We start from the raw sequence: 19,574 nt of genomic DNA on the forward strand, positions 1-19,574 counted from the left end.
TATTTTGGTTGAGAGTCTAAAATGTAAGTTTTAAAACTTGTGAGTCTCCGGCTCAGCTGCTGAGGTTGGGCAGTGCCTCCAGTCGATATCCCGCTGAAGGTGGAAGGAGAGCCAGCCTGATGTCAGTGGTCTGCACGCGGCTGGTGTCCCTGGAGCTCTGCTGGGCTGGAGTCCCTCTTATCTCGGTGTCTCCGCTGGGCTGGAGCCCCTGCCCCCCCGGCGTCCCCGCCGGGACATAGCCCCCGCTCTCCCGGCGTCTCCGCTGGGCTGGTGTCCCTGCACTCTCGGTGTCCCCGCTGGGAATTCTTGGGACTCTGGCCGAAGGGACTCTGCACCGGCTGCCTCTGTCATCGGCCGAAGGGACTCTGCACGGCCGTTTCTGTCCCCAGCCGAAGGGACTCCGCACCACGTCAGTACATTACCCCCAGTACCACGTGCTTTAATTTTGCACATCAATCTCTTGTGTGGGACCTTGTCAGAAGCCTTTTGAAAGTCCAAATACACTACATCCACTGGTTCTCCCTTGTCCACTCTACCAGTTACATCCTCCAAAAAATTCTAGAAGATTTGTCAAGCATGATTTCCCTTTCATAAATCCATGCTGACTTGGATCAATCCTGTCACTGCTTTCCAAATGCGCTGCTTTTTCATCTTTAATAATTGATTCCAACATTTTCCCCACTACTGATGTCAGGCTAACTGGTCTATAATTCCCTGTTTTCTCTCTCCCTCCTTTCTTAAAAAGTCGTGTTACATTAGCTACCCTCCAGTCCATAGGAACTGATCCAGAATCGATAGACTGTTGGAAAATGATCACCAGTGCATCCACTATTTCTCGGGCCACTTCCTTAAGTACTCTGGGATGCAGACCCCGGGGATTTATCGGTCTTCAATCCCATCAATTTTCCTAATACAATTTCCCGCCTAATAAGGATTTCCTTCGGTTCCTCCTTCTCACTAGATCATCGGTCCCCTAGTATTTCCGGAAGGTTATTTGTGTCTTCCTTCATGAAGACAGAACCAAAGTATTTGTTCAACTGGTCTGCCATTTCTTTGTTCCCCATTATGAATTCACCTGAATCTGACTGCAAGGGATCTACGTTTGTCTTCACTAATCTTTTTCTCTTCACATATCTATAGACGCCTCTGCAGTCAGTTTTTATGTTCCCAGCAAGCTTCCTCTCATACTCTATTTTCCCCCTCCTAATTAAACCCTTTGTCCTCCTCTGCTGAATTATAAAATTCTCCCAGTCCTCAGGTTTGCTGCTTTTTCTGGACAGTTTATATGCCTCTTCCTTGGATTTAACACTATCCTTAATTTCCTTTGTTAACCACGGTTAAGCCACCTTCCCCGTTTTATTTTTACTCCAGACAGGGATGTACAATTGTTAAAGTTCATCCATGTGACCTTTAAATGTTTGCCATTGCCTATCCACCGTCAACCCTTTAAGTATCATTTGCCAGTCTATTCTAGCCAATTCACGTCTCATACCATCGAAGTTACCTTTCCTTAAGTTGAGGACCCTAGTCTTTAAATTAACTGTGTCACCCTCCATCTTAATAAAGAATTCTACCATATTATGGTCACTCTTCCCCAAGGGGCCTCGTTGCTAATCAACACCAATGCTTCATCATGCATCCAAAGATGGGCACTAACATTGTCTGCGTACAACTATATAATTCGCCACAGACCAGACACTGAGAACTGCGCTGACGCCCTCAGTCGGCTACCATTGCCCACTACCAGGGTGGAAATAGCACAACCCGCAGACTTGCTTCTGGTAATGGATGCTTTTGAGAGCGAGAAGTCACCTATCACGGCTCACCAGATCAGGACCTGGACTAGCCAGGACCCGGTGCTATCACTAGTAAAAAGCTGCATCCTCAATGGGAGCTGGTCGGTGGTTCCCGGGGAAATGCAAGATGAAATGAAGCCGTTCCACCGATGTAAGGATGAATTGTCCATCCAATTGGATTGTCTCCTATGGGGGAATCACGTGGTTTTGCCAAAAAAAGGCAGGGAAATGTTTATACACGCCTACACAGTACCCACCCAGGCATGGTCATGATGAAGGCTATCGCCAGGTCGCACGTTTGGTGGTCCGGCATTGACTCTGATTTGGAGTCATGCATACACCAATGTAACACTTGCTCACAGTTGAGCAACGCACCCAGCGAGGCCCAACTGAGCCTGTGGTCATGGCCCTCCAAACCATTATCCAGAATCCATGTAGATTTCGCTGGCCCTTTTCTAGGAAAGATGTTTCTAGTAGCAGTAGACGCTTTCTCTAAATGGATTGAATGTATAATAATGTCATCATGTATGTCCACTGCCACCATTGAAAGCCTCAGGACCATGTTCGCTACCCACGGTTTGCCCAACGTCCTTGTTAGTGACAATGGACCATGCTTCACCAGCTCGGAATTCAACGAGTTCATGACCCGCAATGGCATTAAGCATGTCAGGTCTGCCCCATTTAAGCCCGCATCCAATGGTCAAGTGGAACGGGCAGTCCAAACCATCAAGCAAAGCTTGAAATGCATAATGGACGGCTCCTTGCAGACCCAGTTATCTCGGGTCCTGCTCAGCTACTGGACGCACCCCCACTCGTGCACCGTGGTTCCCCCTGCAGAATTGTTAATGAAGAGAGCACTCAAAACCAGGCTCTCCTTAGTCCATCCGGATCTCAATTATCATGTAGAAACCCAGCGGCACCGGCATAACGTGTACCATGATCGTGCGGCAGCATCGCGTGACATTGAGGTCAATGATCCTGTGTTTGTTCTCAATTACGGTCATGGTCCCAAATGGATTGCTGGCAGTGTTTTAGCCAAGGAGGGGAATAGAGCGTTGTTAAACTGTTGAATGGGCAAACGTGCAGAAAGCACTTGGATCAGACCAAACTGCGATTCATGGACAACCAAGAACAGTTTGAAGAACACTTTACCATCTATGATCCATCCAGCAATCGACCTCGCTGTCAACCACGAGGATGAACCCACCATGCCCGACAGTCCGATCAGACCAGCCGCGCTGCTGTGCAGCAATGATCCGACCAACTCACCCATTCCAGGACTTCAACTCAGATGATCGACCTGGGAATGCAGAGCGCCAGATCGCCTCAACCTGTAAATAACTTGTACATAAGACCTTTGGGGCGGGGGTGTTGGTGGGGGGGAGTGATGTCATGTATGCAAACCTCACCAATGTGTATGACTGGCCACCAGGGGGCACACTTGTGGGAGACCTAAGGGTCACCTGTACAGCCTGAGCAAGCAGGTATAAAAGGCAATCCACCATGCTGCTTCCTCTCTTTGGAGTTACATTAAAGAGACCAAGGTCACAATGGTTTGGGCTTACAACAGTCTTGTGGAGTTATTCTGAACATAACAAGATGCAATGTAGCATTTTACCATGGTTTCTTCGACAGCACCTCCCAAATCCGCGACCTCTGCCCCCTAGAAGGACAAGAGCAGTAGGCACATGTGAACACTACCACCTCCAAGTTCCCCTCCAAATCATACACTATCTTGACTTGGAAATATATCGTCGTACCTTCATCATTGCTGAGTCAAAATCCTGGAACTCCCTGCCTAACAGTGTTTTACATAGTATTACATAGGATATAGGATGCAGAAACAGGCCATTTGGCCCAACCAGTTCATGCCGGTGTTTATGCTCCACTCGAGCCTCCTCCCATCCTTCTTCATCTAAATCTATCAGCATAACCCTCTATTCCCTTCTCCCTCATATGCTTGTCTAGCCTCCCCTTAAATGCATCTATACTATTCACTTCAACCACTGCCTGTGGTAGTGAATTCCACATTCTCACCACTCTTTGGGTAAAGAAGTTTCTGCTGAATTTCCTATTGGATTTCTTGGTGACTATCTTATATTGATGGCCTCTAGTTATGCTCTTCCCCACAAGTGGAAGCATTCTCTCTGTACCAAAATGTAATACAGCTGTACCTCACATTTATCTGTGTTGAACTTAATTTGCCAATTGTATGCCCATTCTGCAAGTTTATTAATGTCCTCCTGTAATTTGTTGCAGTCCTCCTTGGTATTGACTATCGCCCCTAATTTGGTGTCATCCGCAAATTTAGAAATTGTGCTTTTGATTCCAAAGTCTAAATCGTTAATATAAATTATGAACAACAGTGGTCCCAGCACTGATCCTTGTGGAACACCTCTACCCACCTTCTGCCACTGTGAATAGTAAAAACAAACCTGGAAAAAAAACACTCAAAACATTCCCAATCTATAGCTCATGCCACCACAACATTCCCACCAGGGCACGCTATGGAGCACCAAGGATCGGTGCGGCAACCAAAATTCCAGCCAGTGTCACAACCAGGAGCGTTGGACACCGGCTCACCACTTCCGGGCGGTAATGCTCCGTGCCCCGTCGATACCGGCACCGAATGTCCCGGCGGGGCACTGGAAGCTGGCCGGCCGGGCACAAGTGCTTTCCGACGCCATTGTCACTTCTCTGGAGTGCTAAGAGGGGCAGCAGAAGACAAAATCCAACCCTACACCTTTTTCTAATGAATTATTAAATATGTGTCGTAATGCCTCTGCTATCTCCCTAGATCCTTTTAAAATGCGTGGATGCAATCCATCCGGACCAGGGGTTTTATCCTCTTTGAGTTTGATTAGTTTATTTAATACATCCCTTCTTTTTATTTAAGTGCACTTATCTTATTACTAATCTCATCATCCAATGTCATATTCACCTGTTCTATTTCCCTGATAAATACTGAAGCAAAATAGTTATTTAATATTTCTGCCATCTCTCTATCGTTACCTGTGGTATTATCCAGTCTATCCCTTAATGGCCCTATCCCCATCCCAACCTTCCTTTTTTTCTTGATTGGCCTGTAAAATATTTCACTATTTTGTTTTACGTTCCTTGATAATTTAATTTCATAGTTCCTCTTTGCCTTCCTAATTGGTTTTTGACTTCTCTTGTAATCTTTTCATATTCACCTTTATCATGCACTCCCCTGCTGTCTATGTATTTACGTAGAAATCTTTCCTTACCCTCAATTGTTCCCTTATGGCTTTATTCATCCACAGAGTCTCATTAGTGTTTAGAGTGTTCTTTCCTTTTGGTGGAATATATTGTTCCTACACTCTGTTGAACTTCATTTTAAATGTTTCCCATTGCTGTTCTACATCTTTTTTTTGCCAATATTGTTGCCCTTTTTATTTTCCCAAGTTCTATTCTCAGCCCCTCAAAATCAGCTCTTCTCCAATCTATTACCTTGGTTTTCGTCATACTTATATCCTTCTCAATTATCATCTTAAAGCATATTATATTATGGTCACTATTCCCTAGATGTTCCCTTACTTTTATTTTCTTATTTACTCTGGTTCATTCCCCATTACTAGATTCAATCGCGAATCCTCACTTGTTGGGCTTTTTACATATTGGGTTAGAGAGTCGTATACACGTTATAGGAACTCCATTTCCTTATCCCCTTTACCGACCTCTTCTGTCCAATTAAGATCAGGCAAGTTGAAATTCCCAGTGATTATTATTCTATGTTTTTTACTCATTTCCCCAATTTGTCTGCATATTTCTTTCTCCACCTCCCTTCCACTATTAGGTGCTCTCTAGACTACAACTATTAGTGTGGTTGATCCTTTATTATATTTTATCTCTATTTACATGGTTTCTATTTAGTCTTGCTGATAGCTGCGTCACTTTTTTCTACTGCCATTATGTTATCCCTAATAAGTACAGCTACTCCACCTCCCCTTTAAGCCAGGGGACCAACCCTGGTTCATTGAGGAGTGTAGAAGAGCATGTCAGGAACAGCATCAGGCGTACCTAAAAATAAGGTATCAATGACCTTCCCTCCATCCTAAGGTCAGAAGTGGGGATGTTCACTGATGATTGCACATTGTTCAGTTCCTTTCACAACTTCTCAGATAATGAAGCCGTCCATACCTGCATGCAGCAAGACCTGGATGACATTCAGACTGTGCTTGATTTCTGCATGCTCTCGGCGATGAGACTCGAGGTGCTCAGCGCCCTCCCGGATGCACTTCCTCCACTTAGGGTGGTCTTTGGCCAGGGACTCCCAGGTGTCGGGGGGAATGTTGCATTTTATCAGGGAGGCTTTGAGGGTGTCCTTGTAACATTTCCTCTTCCTACTTTTGGCTCGTTCCGAGTAGAGTGCTTGCTTTGGGAGTCTCGTGTCTGGCATGCGGACCTGTGGCCTGCCCAGTGGAGCTGATCAAGTGTGGTCAGTGCTTCAATGCAGTAACTGGAGTACAGTATCAGGATGCAATACTGGGATAAAGTACCAGGATACAGTACCGGTAACGAAAGAAATCTGGAATAAAAAAGCTAGTATCAATAATGATGGCCAAGAAACTTGATTGTCGTAAAAACCCATCTAGTTCACTAAAGTCCTTTAGGGAACGAAATCTGCTGTCCTTACCTGATCTGGCCCATATGTAAATCCAGACCTACAGCAATGTGGTTGACCCTTAACTGCCCTCTGAAATGGCCGAGTAAGCCACTTGTACCAAAACTGCTGCAAAAAACAATAATAAAAATAAAACTGGACGGACCACCCGGCATTGATCTCGGCACGGGCTTCGAACACGACGACGGCTCATCCATCCCAGTCGACCCAGCAATGTCCTCCTCACTAACATCTGGTGATTTGTGCCAAGATTTGGAGAGCTGTCCCACAGACTAATCAAGCAACAGCCTGAAATAGTCATACTCACAGAATCATACCTTTTAGCCATAGTCCCAGACTCCTCCATTACCATCCTGGATATGTCCTGTCCCTCCGCTAGCATAGGCTCATCGAGGTGGCGGCACAGTGGTTTACAGTCGGGAGGGCGCGGCCCTAGGAATCCTCAACATTGACTCCGGACCCCATGAAGTCTCATGGCTTCAGGTCAAGCATGGGCATGGAAACCACCTGATGATTACCACGACCGCCCTCCCTCAGCTGATGAATCAGTGCTCATGTTGCACACCAGTTGGAAGAAGCACTGAGGGTAGCAAGGACACAGAATGTACTCTGGGTGGAGGACTTCAATGTCCATCACCAAGTGGCTTGGTAGCACCACTACTGACTGAACTGGTCAAATCCTGAAGGACATAGCTGTCAGACTGGGCCAGTGGTAGGTGGTGAGAAAACCAACATGAGGGAAAAAAAACACTTGAACCCGTCCTCACCAATCTACCTGTCGCAGATGCGTCCATGACAGTTTTGGTAGCAGTGACCACTGCACAGTTCTTGTGGAGACAAAATCCCGTCTTCACACAGAGGACACCGGGGGCCAAAATTGACCCCTGAATGAACGTTTCCTGTTTCTATGGTTATTACCACCGCGGAGGGCGAGGTCGCCTCTTGAGCGAAATTCCGCTCTTTGGTTTTTTTCACTCAGATCCGGAAATTGCTCTTACTGGGGGCGGATATGCGACGGTGACAACACTAGAGGGGTGGAAGTTGGGGGAGTGCAGAGTGGCCGCCGCAATGACATCATCATGGCGCCATGTCACCACAGTTCTCCTCTTCACTTAAAGGGGAGAGCCTGCACGATCTTTAAACTTCGGTCCTAAGGATAACCAGGGAGGGTTTTGGCCGGGCCAGTGGCCTGGCACCCAAGAGGGATTGCCAGGCTGCCTGTTGGTGGCATGGCCGAACCAGGGGTCATATTGTCGGGCCGTCATGGCAGTCGGCTGAAAACAAAACATGGGGGTAGCGGCAGTAGGTCCTCCCCTTTAAGGGGAGCTGCACCGCCATTACAGAAAGCCTCAGCCTCACTGGACCACCGAGAAAAAGCTTGTTTTCCCACCTCCGGGCGGACCGAAGATTCTCACGGCGGAATTTTGCCGTCAGGGTGGTAGATCAGAGGTGTGCACTGTGATGACGCACTGAGCACGGATCGGCAGCAGCGGAGCGGTGAGTGGGTGGGGGTGGGGGGAGGGGGGAGAGTGGGTGACCGCCGGGATAACACTGCAGCGGAATTTTGATAATGGCAGCTATTACACGAAAAGTCGGCGGCCATTGCACTCCACAGCGTGGCCGTCGCTTTTCAGTGGTAAGAGGCTTTCGGAAAAGGGGCAATTTCAGCCTCCAAGTCTTGTTGCATATCTGAGGAGTTGCGAAAGGCACGGAACACTGTGCAATCATCAGCAAATATCTGGTTTTATTCTTATTGTTTTTGTAGCGGTTTTGGTATAAGTGGCTTGCATTGATAAGCGGCATTGTGTTGTGTGCCTCTACCACCATCCTAAATAGGATGGATTCAGAATAGATCTAGCAGCTCGGCATATCATAAGAGCATAAGAAATAGGAGCAGAAGTAGGCCATTTGGTCCCTCGAGCCTGCTCCGCCATTCAGTAACATCATTGCTAATTTTCTACCTCAATTCAACTTTCCTGCACTATCCTCATTGTTATATATGTAAACTTGTATTTACTCTGTACAGCCACCAGAGGGCTCATCCCCTGGAGTCCCAAGGGATCCCATAATCCCTTGGGAGCACAGGTATTTAAGGAGGCTTCACAGGTTGGAGAGGCACTCTGGAGACTTGTAATAAAAGACTACGGTCACACTTTACTTTGAGCTCACAGTGTTCAGTCTGACTCTTTCTTCATACACAACAACTGGCGATGAGATACAGATAGCAAACTCAAAGATGCAGAGACCAGTGGGCACCCTGGAGAAATTCTCAGAGGGAGATGATTGGGAAACTTTTGTGGATCGACTCAACCAACACTTCATGGCCAACGAGCTAGATGGAGAAGAGATCGCTACCAAACAAAGGGCGATACTCCTCACCGTCTGTGGGGCACCAACTTATGGCCTCATGAAGAATCTGCTCACTCCAGCGAAACCCATGAAGAAATCATACGACGATTTGTGCACACTGGTCCAAGAGCATTTGAACCCGAAGGAAAGCGTTCTGATGGCGAGGTACCGGTTCTACACCTACAAAAGGTTTGAAGGCCAGGAAGTGGCGAGTTATGTCGCTGAGCTAAGACGCCTTGCAGGACATTATGAATTTGAAGGACATTTGGAGCACATGCTCAAAGACTTTTTCGTACTTGGCATTGGTCACGAAACCATACTTCGCAAACTTTTGACTGTAGAGACCCCAACCTTGAGTAAGGCCATAGCGATAGCCCAGGTGTTCATTGCCACCAGTGACAATACTAAGCAAATCTCTCACCACACAAGTGCTGCCACAAGTACTGTGAACAAAGTGAAGTTGTTTACGAATCGTAACATACAGAGCAGGTCACACACACCTGCAGCTACACGTCCGCAGATGTCTCAGAGCCCACCATCAAGAGTGATGAATGCAAGGCCATTAACAACTTGTTGACGTTGCGGGGCTCATTTCCATTCATGCCGATTCAAAGAGTACGTTTGCAAGGGCTGTGGAACAATGGGACACCTCCAACGAGTGTGCAGGCGAGCTGCAAAGCCTGTAAAACCTGCAAACCACCATGTTGCAAAGGAGGGTAGATCCACGGAGGATCACAATGAACCAGAGCCTCAGATCAAGGAGGCAGAGGTACATGGGGTGCACTCATTCACCACGAATTGTACCCCGATAAAGCTGAATGTTGAACTAAATGGACTCCCGGTGTCAATGGAGCTGGACACGGGCGCAAGCCAGTCCATCATGGGCAAAAAGACTCTCGAAAGGTTGTGGTGCAACAAGGCCCCAAGGCCAGTCTTAACTCCAGTTTGCACGAAACTAAGAACTTACACGAAAGAACTGCTTCCTGTAATCGGCATTCATACCGTAAAGGTCTCCTACGATGGAGTGGTGCACAAGCTACCACTCTGGGTGGTACCGGGCGATGGTCCCACGCAGCTCGGCAGGAGCTGGCTGAGAAAGATACGCTGGAACTGGGACGACGTCCGAGTGCTATCGCCCGCTGACAACACTTCGTGTGCCCAGGTCTTAAACAAACTTCCTTCGCTGTTTGAACCAGGCATCGGGAAATTCCAAGGAGCAAAAGTGAAGATCCACCTAATTCCGGGGGTGCGACCCATCCATCACAAGGCGAGAGCAGTACCGTACATGATGAGAGAAAGGGGAGAGATTGAGCTAGACCGGCTGCAAAGAGAGGGCATCATTTTCCCAATCGAGTTCAATGAGTGGGCCAGTCCTATCATCCCAGTCCTCAAGGGAGACGGCACCATCAGAATCTGTGGCGATTACAAAGTAATTATCAATCGTTTCTCCCTGCAGGACCAATACCCACTACCAAAGGACGACAAACTCTTTCCAATGCTGGCGGGAGGAAAGACGTTCATGAAGCTGGATCTGACTTCAGCCTACATGACGCAGGAACTGGAGGAATCATCGAAGACCCTCACCTGCATCAACACGCACAAAGGTCTTTTTGTTTATAACAGATGCCCGTTTGGAATCCGATTGGCGGCGGCGATATTCCAGAGAAACATGGAAAGTTTACTGAAGTCAGTCCTGCACATCGTCGTCTTCCAGGACGACATCTTGGTCACAGGTCGGAACACAGTCGGGCACCTGCAGCACCTGGAGGAGGTTCTTAGTCGACTCACCTGCATGGGGCTCAGGTTAAAATGCTCGAAGTGCATTTTCCTGGCGCCTGAAATGGAGTTCCTGGGAAGGAGGATTGCGGCGGATGGCATCAGGCCCACCAACGCAAAGACGGAGGCAATCGATAATGCACTGAGGCTACAGAACGTGACGGAGCTGCGGTCTTTTCTGCGACTCCTGAATACTTTGGTAACTTCTTACCGGGTCTCAGCACACTGTTAGAACCACTGCATGTCTTACTACAAAAAGGGGATGAATGGATTTGGGGCAAAAGCCAAGAAAATGCTTTTGTAAAAGCGAGAAAATTGTTTTGCTCAAACAAATTGCTTGTGTTGTATGATCCATGTAAGTGTTTGGTACTAGCATGTGATGCGTCGTCATATGGAGCCGGGTGTGTATTGTAACAAGCTAATGATTTCAGGAAACTGCAACCGGTTGCTTATGCATCCAGGAGTCTGTCGCTGAGAGAGCCTACAGCATGATTGAGAAAGAAGCATAAGCATGTGTCTACGGGGTAAAGAAAATGCATCAATACCTATTTGGGCTAAAATTAGAATTGGAAACTGACCATAAGCCACTTATATCCCTGTTCTCTGAGAGTAAAGGGATAAGTACAAATGCATCGGCCCGCATCCAGAGACGGGCGCTCATGTTGTCCGCATACAACAATACCATCCGCCACAGCCCAGACACAGAAAACTGCGCCGATATTCTCAGTAGCCTTCCATTGCCCACCACGCAGCCCGCAGATCTAGCCATGGTTATGGAAGCATTTGAGAGTGAGCAATCACCTGTCACTGCCCGGCAGATCAAAACCTGGACAAGCCAGGACCCTTTATTATCTCTAGTCAAAAGCTGTGTGCTTCACGAGAGCTGGTCCAGTGTTCCAGTGGAAATGTAGGAAGAATTAAAGCCGTTCCAGCGGCGCAAAGGTGAAATTTCTATACAGGCAGACTGCCTTCTGTGGGGCAATCGAGTAGTGGTTCCCAAGAAGGGCAGAGACACCTTTATCAATGACCTCCACTGTACCCACCCAGGCATCGTAATGATGAAAGCGATAGCCAGATCCCACATGTGGTGGCCCGGTATCGATGCGGACTTAGAGTCCTGCGTTCACAGATGGAATACATGTTCGCAGTTAAGCAATGTACCCAGGGAGGCGCCGCTAAGTTTATGGTCTTGGCCCTCCAAACCATGGTCTAGGGTACACGTCGACTATGCAGGCTCATTCTTGGGTAAAATGTTCCTTGTGGTTGTAGACACGTACTCCAAGTAGACTGAATGTGAGATAATGTCGGCTAGCACGTCCGCTGCCACGACTGAAAGTCTGCGGGCCATGTTTGCCACACACGGCCTACCCGATGTCCTGGTGAACGACAATGAGCCATGTTTTGCCAGTGCTGAGTTCAAAGAATTCATGACCCGTAACGGGATCAAACATGTTTAAACCAGCGTCCAATCGTCAGGCAGAGAGAGCAGTGTAAACCATCAAGCAAGGCTTGAAGAGGGTAACTGAAGGCTCACTGCAGACTCGCCTATCCCAAGTCCTGCTTAGCTACTGCACGAGACCCCACTCACTGGGATCCCAGCTGCTGAACTGCTCATGAAAAGAGCACTTAAGACAAGGCTCTCGTTAGTTCACCCTGCTCTACATGAACAGGTAGAGAGCAGGTGGCTTCAACAAAGTGCATACCATGATAGTGCAAATGTGTCAAGCGAGATTGAAATTAATGATCCTCTATTTGTATTAAATTATGGACAAGGTCCCAAGTGGCTTCCCGGCACTGTCATGGCCAAAGAGGGGAGCAGGGTGTTTCGGGTCAAACTTTCAAATGGACTCATTCACCGGAAACACTTGGACCAAATCAAACTCAGATTCACAGACTACCCTAAGCAACCCACCTTGGACCCTATCTTTTTTGATCCCCCAACATACACACCAGTGGCAACCGGCACCACGGTTGACCACGAAGCAGAACCCATCATCCACAGCAGCCCAGTAGGGTCCAAAACATCAGGCAGCCCAGCAAGGCCAGCTGCACAGCAGCCCAGCGAGGGCCCAACAAATGATTCAACAATACCAGCTTTCACACCGAGACGATCAACAAGGGCAAGAAGGGCCCCAGGTCGACTCACATTGTAAATAGTTACACTATTGACTTGTATTTACTCTGTACAGCCACCAGAGACTCATCCCCTGGAGTCCCAAGGAATCCTATAATCCCTTGGTATTTAAGGAGGCTTCACAGGTTGGAGAGGCACTCTGGAGACTTGCAATAAAAGACTACGGTCACACTTTACTTTGAGCTCACAGTGTTCAGTCTGACTCTTTCTCCATACACAACACTCATAACCCTTGATTCCCTTAAATCCAAAAATCTAACGCTCTCTGTCTTGAATATAATCTGAGGCAGAGAATTCCAAAGATTCACTACTCTCTGAGTGAAGAAATTTCTCCTCATCTCAGTCCTGAATGGCTGACCCCTTATTCTGAGACTGCGACCCCTGGTTCTAGGCTCTACAGCCAAGGTAAACATCCTCCAATCATCTAACCTGTCAAGCCCTGTAAGGATTTTGTATGTTTCAATGAGGTCACCTCTCATTCTTCTAAACTCTAGAGAATATAGGCCTAGTCTACTCAATCTATTCTCATTGGACAATCCCCTATCCTCGGAATCAGTCTGGTGAATCTTCATTGCACTCCCTCAATGGCAAGTATATCTTTCCTTAGATAAGGAGACCAAAACTGTACACAATACTCCAGGTTTCGTCTCACCAGGGCCCTATATAATTGCAATAAGTCTTTAATCTTATACTCAAATCCTCGTGTAATCAGGACCAACATGCCATTTGCTTTCCTAATTGCTTGCTATATCTGCATGTTAACTTTCAGTGATTCATGTACAAGGTCACCCAGGTCTCTCTGAACACTAACATTTCCCAAACTCTCACCATTTAAAAAATACTCTGCTTTTCTATTTTTCCTACCAAGGTGGATAACTTGATATTTCTCCACATTATATTCAATTTGCCATGTTCTTAACCATTCATTTAACCTACCTATATCCCCTTGAAGCCTCTTTGCATTCTCCTCACAATTTACATTCCCACCTAGCTGTGTATCATCAGCAAACTTGGATATATTACATTTGGTCCCCTCATCCAAATTATTGATATATCATTGTGAATAGCTGGGGCCCAAGCACCAATCCTTGCGGCACCCCACTAGTCACAGCTTGCCAACCCGAAATTGACCCGTTTATTTCTACTCTCTGTTTTCTCTCCGTTAACCAATCCTCAAACCATGCTAGTATATTACCCCCAATCCCATGAGCCCTAATTTTGTTTAATAACTTCTTGTGTGCCACCTTATCGAAAGCCTTTTGAAAATACAAATACACCACATCCACTGGTTTCCCCCTTATCTATTCTGCTCATTACAACCTCAAAAAACTCTAACAGATTCATCAAACATGATTTCCTTTTCATAAATCCGTGTTGACTCTGCCCAATCCTATTATTATTTCCTAAGTGCCCTGTTACCGTATCCTTAATAATAGATTCTAGCATTTTCCCTACTACTGATGTCAAGCTAATTGGTCTGTAGTTCCCCGTTTTCTCTCTCCCTTCTTTCTTAAATAGCGAGGTTACATTTTCTACCTGACAATCTGTGGGAACCTTTCTAGAGTCTATGGAATTTTGAAAGATTACAACCAATGCATCCACTATCTCTATAGCCACCTCTTTCAAAACCCTAGGATGGAAGCGATCAGGTCCAGGGGATTTATCGGCTTTCAGTCACATTGGCCCTGAAATTCCAGTCAGAGGCTTCCCACGGACAATTGCCTCCAACCTGAAACATTTCTACGAAAGTACCTAGTGGGCCCGGAGGAGCCTACGATTCCATTGGTGAGGCCTTCTCTTCCCACGCTGTGAAGCGTGCTCCCATCCTCGAGGTTCCCACGCAGAAGGTACAGTCACGTGTGACTGCTCAGCCAATCAGGTACAGTATTCCACGAGTTCTCATTGCTATTAATGAGGGGAAAAAAACAAAGACACTAAACACATGTAATAAAAAATAAAAAACACACCTCATATCATCAAAATTAATTGAAATTAAAGTTAATAAATACCTGAGAGAAAATTTTTTATTCCGTGTTTTTAAAAAGTTTTTAAAATTATGGTTAAAAATAAATATAACATTTTTAATGGCAGGGTTTTAAAAAATAATATGTGTTTTTAAAATGTAATTTAATTATATTTTTGTATGTTTTTAAACTCTTACGCCTGTAAAAGTAGGCTATGTGGCTGCTTTTATCAGGCGCAAGAATTTTGAGGACATTTTCTGGGCAAGATATGGGTAAATACCGCAATCTTGTCCATGCAAATATTCTCGCTCCCGAGATGCGGAGGATCTGTCAAGCTCCAGTCTACCCGGGTCCGTAGAAACTTCGTACGGATCTGGGGAGGCCGGAATTTCAGGGCCAATAATTTCCCCTGTAATATTTTTTTACTAATACTAATTTCTTTCTGTTCCTCATTCTTGCTAGACCCTTGGTTCTCCACTATTTCCGAGAAGTTTTGTTGCATCTTCTTCCGTGAAGACAGACACAAAGTATTTGTTTAATTTCTCTGCCATTTCCTTATTCCCCATTATAATTTCTCCTGTCTCAGCCTGTAAGATACCCACATTTACTTTTGCTAATCTTTTCCTTTTTACATACCTACAGAAGCTTTTACAGTCTGTTTATATGTCTATCGCTAGTTCTCTCATATTCTATTTTCCATTTCTTTATCAATTTCTTGGTCCTTCTTTGTTGAATTCTAAAATCCTCCCAATCCTCAGGCTTACTGCTCTTTTTGGCAACATTATAAACCTCTTCCTTTGATCTAATACTATCTTTAAATTTTCTTAAAACCACGGTTGGGCCACTTTTCCTGTTGGGTTTTTGTGCCTTAAGGAATGTATATTTGTTGTAAATTATGTATTAAGTCTTTAAATGCTAGCCATTATTTGTCTACCATCGTACCTTTTACTGTAGTTTCCCAATCTACCTTTGCCAACTTGGGCTCTCATGTTGTTAGCTTTATTTAGATTTAAGACCCTAGTCTTGGATTTAACAAAATCACTTTCAAATTTAATATAAAATTCTATCATATTATGGTCATTCTTCTGTAAGGGCCCCTTTACTACAAGGTTATTAAATAAGCCTTTCTCATTGCACAATACATGATCTAAAATAAACTGTTCCCTAGTTGGTTCCTCAACATACTGATCTCGAAAACTATCTTGTACACATTCCATGAATTCGTTCTTCACATTATGACAGCAAATTTGGTTTGTCCAGTCTATATGTACATTAAAGTCCCCCATGATTACTTTATGACGCTTGTTACATACACCTCTAATTTCCTGATTTATACTCTGCCCTACATTACAACTACTGTTTGGGGGCCTATAAACAACTCCCACCAATGTTTTCTGCCCCTTACTGTTTCTTAGCTCCACCCAAAATAATTCTACTTCTTGATTTTTGAAACGAAGATACTGTCATGTATTCAACTATCATTGTTATCCATGTATAAACTGACCTAAGTTGTACACCGTGAGAACACTGACCACTAGGTGGTGAACTTGTGGGAAACACTTCGAACCTGGACTTTCAGGTATAAAAGGGAAAGCTCCACCCACCTTCATCACTTCAATGCTGGCTAATAAAAGGACTGGTCACAGAGTGACCTTCTCTCTAGTATGGGCCTCGTGTGCATTTGTACTGTATAGTAAGGTCATACTATTGGCGATGAGAAACTGGGATTTAAACCACGTGAGCATGGCCACTAGCAACACAGACGAGAGGTACTGTGTTGGTGATGATTAGGACGATTTGATTGAGAGACTACAGCAAAGTTTCGTCACTAAGCAATGGCTGGGACAGGATTCGGCCGACAAACGCAGGGCTCACCTCCTGATGGTTTGTGGATCCAGGACGTACTCCCTGATGAAGGACCTTCTAGCGCCAGAGAAGCCGGCGGACAAGACTTTTGAAGAGCTCAGTAAGTTGATCGGGGAACACTTTAAACCAGCGAGCAGCATGCATATGGCGATACACCAGTTTTACACACACCGGCGGCGAGAAGGGCAAAGACTTCGTGGCAGATCTCTGGCGACTGGCGAGCCGATGTAAGTTCCCAGATGCATGCAGAGCAGAGATGCTGTGAGACTTTTTTATTGAAGGCATCAGGCACGCTGGGGTTTTCAGGAAACTGATTGAGACCAGGAAACGGCGGCTTTGATGGCCCAGACATTTATCTCAGGGGAGGAAGAGATCAGAATGATGTTTGACAAAAATCTTGGTTTAAATGCAACAAATGGGCTGGGAGTCAACATTGTTAACGCGGCACACAGTTCTCCAGGCAGACAGGGGCAATCGGACATGCCCGAGCATGTAATTGAACCCAAAGGGGGAATTCAACAGAGACAATGGCTAGCTGAACGGCGATTCATGCCATCGCAAGGGACAATGCGGCCAGTAATGGGACCATCAACACCTATTAATGGTGCGCTTAAGGACAGTTACAGAGACAGTCAGAGACGATCGACTGGTAATGGGCCTTTTGTTTCCAACAATGGCTCATGTTGGAGGTATGGAGGCAAACACTGAGCCAGAGCTTGCAGGTATCAGCAATATACCTGCAAAAATTGCAACGTCAGCGGTCACTTGGCGCGTATGTGCAGGAAGCCTGCAGCCAGGTTGATGTACGAGGAGTACGGGCCCGATGTAAGCCCTACGAGGCCAAATGGACTCTGGGGGAAATCGTTGGAAGCTGAAGTTCAGCGAGTTCATGTGGAGCACATATACAGCTCATAAACCAGGACGCCACTGATAATGATGAAAGTGCTCCTCAATGGCATCCCAGTATCGATGGAGCTAGACACAGGGGCCAGCCAGTCCCTGATGAGTATCAAACAGTTCGACAAGTTATGGGTGTCCAAGGCCAGGAGGCCAAAATTATTGCCGATTGACGCACAGCTACGGATATATACAAAGGAGATCATTCCGGTGCTAGGCAGCGCCACGGTAGTCGTGACCCACAAAGATTCGGAGAACAGGTTGCCACTCTGGATTGTCCCGGGGGACAGTCCCGCACTGCTGGGGAGGAGTTGGCTTGCTGTAATGAACAGGAAATGGGGCGATGTCAATGCAATTTCTTCTGTGGAGCGAATATCATGCTCACAGGTCCTGGACAAATTTGACTCACTATTTCAACCCGGCATTGGCACTTCCATGGGGACCAAGGTAGTGATTCACATAAACCCGGATGCCAGGCCAGTACACCACAAGGCCAGAGTGGTGCCATACGTGATGCGGGAAAAGATAGAAGGCGAATTGGACAGCCTGTTGAGGGAAGGCATCATCTCGCCAGTCGAATTCAGTGACTGGGCGAGCCCGATTGTGCCGGTGCTCAAGGCGGATAGGTCGGTCAGGATATGTGGTGATTACAAGGCCACCATCAATTGGGTGTCACTCCATGACCAGTACCCGCTACCGAGAGCGGAGGACCTCTTTGCGACGCTATCCGGTGGCGAACCTTTTTCAAAATTGGACCTGACCTCAGCTTACATGATCCAGGAGCTGGTGAGTGAGTCGAAGAAGCTGACCACCATCACGACACACAAGGGGTTGTTTGAGTACAACAGATGTCCGTTCCAGATTCTCTCAGCCGCCACGATCTTTCAACGAAACATGTAAAGTCTCCTCAAGTCGATTCCAAGGACGGTGGTTTTTCAAGACAACATCCTCATCACGGGTTGCGATACTGAAGAACACCTCTACAACCTGGAGGAGTTGCTACGCAGACTGGACCGGGTAGGTCTGCGACTGAAAAAAGCGAAGTGCGTCTTCCTAGCTCCAGAAGTAGAATTCCTGGGGATGAGGGTAGCAGCAGATGGGATCAGACCTACTGCGTCCAAAACGGAAGCAATCCAGAGAGCACCCAGACCCCGTAACGCAACGGAGTTGCGTTCATTCCTGGGGCTCCTGAACTATTTTGGTAACTTTCTTCCCAAATTGAGCACACTGTTAAAGCCACTACACAGGCTCCTACGCAAAGGTCGTGAATGGGTCCAGGGGGACAGCCAGGAAAGGGCTTTTGACAAAGCACGCAATTTGTTATGCTCCAACAATTTGTTAATGCTATATGACCCATGTAAGAAACTTGTTTTAACGTGCGATGCGTCATCCTATGGGGTCGGGTGTGTGTTGCAGCATGTTAATGTCAATGGTCAGTTACAGCCGGTAGCTTATGCCTCCAGAAGTCTGTCCCAGGCAGAAAGGGGCTAAGGGATGGTAGAAAAGGAAGCGCTAGCATGCGTATATGCAGTAAAAAAAATACACCAGTGCCTGTTTGGCAGGAAATTTGAGCTGGAGACAGATCACAAACCCCTATCGTCCCTTTTGGCCGACAACAAGGCCATAAATGCAAATGCGTCGGCCCGCATACAGAGGTGGGCACTCACATTAGCCGCCTATGACTGTACAATTCGGCACAGACCGGGCACTGAAAACTGCGCCGATGCATTCAGCAGGCTCCCACTAGCCACCACCGAGGGGGCAACCGAGCATGCTGCTGAGATGGTCATGGCTGTTGAAGCTTTCGAAAGCGAAGGCTCACCCGTGACAGCCCGTCAGATCAAAGTCTGGACAAATAGAGACCCGCTACTGTCTTTATCAAGAAATGTGTCCTGAATGGGGACTGGGCAGCCACGTACGGGGCATGCCCTGAGGAATTTAAACCATTTCACAGGAGCAAGGATGAACTCTCAATTCTACGATGGGGAAACCGAGTGGTCATGCCCCAGATGGGCAGAGAGGCGTTCATCCGAGATCTCCACAATGAGCACCCGGGCATTGTCATGATGAAGGCAATTGCCAGGTCACACGTTTGGTGGTTAGGGATAGATGCAGATCTGGAACTTTGTGTTCGCAGGTGCAACACG

The sequence above is a fragment of the Pristiophorus japonicus genome, chromosome 3, assembly GCF_044704955.1.
Source record: "Pristiophorus japonicus isolate sPriJap1 chromosome 3, sPriJap1.hap1, whole genome shotgun sequence".
NCBI classification, from domain to species: domain Eukaryota; kingdom Metazoa; phylum Chordata; class Chondrichthyes; family Pristiophoridae; genus Pristiophorus; species Pristiophorus japonicus.